Source organism: Colobus angolensis, unplaced genomic scaffold (assembly GCF_000951035.1).
Source record: "Colobus angolensis palliatus isolate OR3802 unplaced genomic scaffold, Cang.pa_1.0 Scaffold475, whole genome shotgun sequence".
Lineage (NCBI taxonomy): Eukaryota > Metazoa > Chordata > Mammalia > Primates > Cercopithecidae > Colobus > Colobus angolensis.
Genome location: NW_012118210.1, coordinates 153668 through 155879, shown reverse-complemented (window position 1 = coordinate 155879; position 2212 = coordinate 153668). Strand labels below are relative to the sequence as shown.

Below are 2212 nucleotides of genomic sequence, written 5' to 3'. Positions count from 1 at the left end.
AGCCCGGAGCCCGCCCAACGCCCACCTGCCCAGGTGCCCGGAGGCCGGAACTCGCCGGGCGGTGCCTGCGGTGCCAAAGCTGCAGGATAACCTGCCCCCGGGCCACGAACCAGCCCCAGGGCCTTAATGAAGTTCACACTTCTCTGTAATTGGAGTTTAATTTCTGTAAGAAAAGCCTTTTCTTTAGCCCTGGAGCGTAAGGCGTTATTATTAAGCAAAACAATAACTTTCCTACTTCTTACTTGCAGTGATGTGTTGGACAAGTTGCTGGCCTCTCTGAGACGGTACCCATTGTCAAATGTGTGTAAAGTGGCATTGTGACGCTCTAGGCAATGCGAAGCACTTTTATTATTATTTATAGTGTGTTATTAAGTAAAAATTATCAATCTGCAGTTCCTCCAGTGAGGTTTCACAGCTACTCTTACAAGTTATGAGTCCTTAGGCAGGTAGATTTTTCAGCTTCAGTTCTTGTCTCTGCAAAATGAGTTTCCAAAAATGATCTAAGTGAAAATGCTTAATAAAAAGCTCTGGACAATGTAAACCATTGTTGATAGCATTTTTAGTGTTATATTAAATATCACTGGCTGAACGCAGTGGCTCACTCCTGTAATCCCACCACTTTAGGAAGCCGAGGCAAGAGGATCGATTGAGCCCAGGAGTTTGAGATCAGCCTGGGCAACATGTTGAGACGACCCCCTGCGCCCCCCCGCCCCTGTTTCATTTTTAAAATTAAAATTAAAATTAAAAATAAAATACCATTAACAACCACTATTTTAAAATGTTTACTACTATTAAGAATACAAAACAGCAAAGCAGTGATGAAAACCTTAGCTCTGAAGCCAGAATACCTGTGTTGGAATCTGGGCTCCACCAATTACCAGCCCCAGGAGCCCCTGCAAGATAGAACCTTTCCAGGGCCACAGTTCCTTATTTGAAAATTAGGCTAAAAATAAGTCCCTTCCTCTCTGTGAAGATTAAATGATAACATTTGTAACTATTTTTAAATGTTAGTAAACATTGCGTGATGCATGGTCTCTTTTCCTCCTGGGAATCCAGTCAATGCTTCAGAGCCTCCTTGTCCTCTTCAGAAAAGAAATTCTTAACTGCTGCCTTGAGTTCAGAAGATAATTAATGCTCTGTAAATGGGAGCTGATAAGTAAAGCCATGGGAACTCGTGACACCCCAAATAAGGACAAATCCAGGAGGACCAGGGTTAGGAAGAGTTTGAGGAGTGGGAAATCCTAAATCCTAAATGCCTGATTCAAGGGAGTAATGAAATGAAGGAGATCAGACTAAAAGAGCTTGTTTGTTTGGAGACAGGGTCTTGCCCTGTTGCCCATGCCAGAGTGCAATGGCAAGATCTTGGCTCACTGCAACCTCCACTTCCCGGGTTCAAGCAATTATCCTGCCTTAGCCTCCCAGTAGCTGGGACTACAGGCGTCCACTACCACACCTGACTAATTCTATTTTTAGTAGAGACAGGGTTTCCCCATGTTGGCCAGGCTGGTCTCAAACTCCCAACCTCAGGTGATCTGCCTGCCTCAGCCTCCCAAAGTGCTGGGGTTATAGGCATGAGCCACCATGCCTGGCCTAAAATAAGCATTCTTTTACAAATAAGCAGTACATGTTTACTGACATAAAATCCGGTTCAGAAACTGATAACCCCAAAATATGGCACTTTAACATGCTGAACTGAAGAAGCCTCAAGGTCTCTCTGACCTCCCCCACACTGGTTTCTCCCAAAACACAAGATGTCTTTATCTGCCTAAAGTCCAGACACTCCAAGGAGAACAACTGTTTTTCTTGCCCTCCCTATAAGACCAAGAATGTAACCACACCTGAAAAGACCCTTTCACAGGATAGCGTACAAGTTAATCTCTGTGCCCTGATCCATCCTTCTCCCTAGTAATCCTTTATTGCCCCTCAAAAGAATTCCTCTTTCTCCCCTCCTGTAAGTTGTTTTGCCAAGATGGTCTACAAGATTCTGAACCCTGTTGAGTGGTGGGAAATCATTCTGTAATTCTCCCTGTGTACACATTCATAAAGTTTGCATGCCTTTTCTTCAAATAATCTGCCTTTTGTGAGTTGATTTTTCAGTAAACCTTCAGAGGGCAAGGGGAAACTTTCCCATGGCCTGTATACTTAACATGAATTTTAGTGTCCCACTGACCATCATGTTTAACCAACCCCTATTGTTGGACATAAATATTGC

At 43.8% G+C, this 2212-nt stretch overlaps 1 protein-coding gene and 1 pseudogene across 5 annotated transcripts in view; one reads left to right on the top strand and one right to left on the bottom strand.

Annotated features, from left to right (window-relative positions):
- Positions 1-2212, bottom strand: part of LOC105523788 (up-regulator of cell proliferation) — a 49314-nt gene that overhangs the window by 28292 nt on the left and 18810 nt on the right. The window contains exon 1 of one of the 5 annotated variants that reach the window (XM_011958778.1): positions 243-289. The exons of the other annotated variants lie outside the window; for them this stretch is intronic. The gene's annotated coding sequence lies outside the window, so the exon portion shown is untranslated. Of the gene's footprint in view, positions 1-242; positions 290-2212 lie in introns of those variants that run through there. 5 annotated transcript variants of the gene reach the window in all.
- The window catches only part of LOC105523800, a 27613-nt pseudogene that overhangs the window by 17090 nt on the left and 8311 nt on the right, over positions 1-2212 (top strand).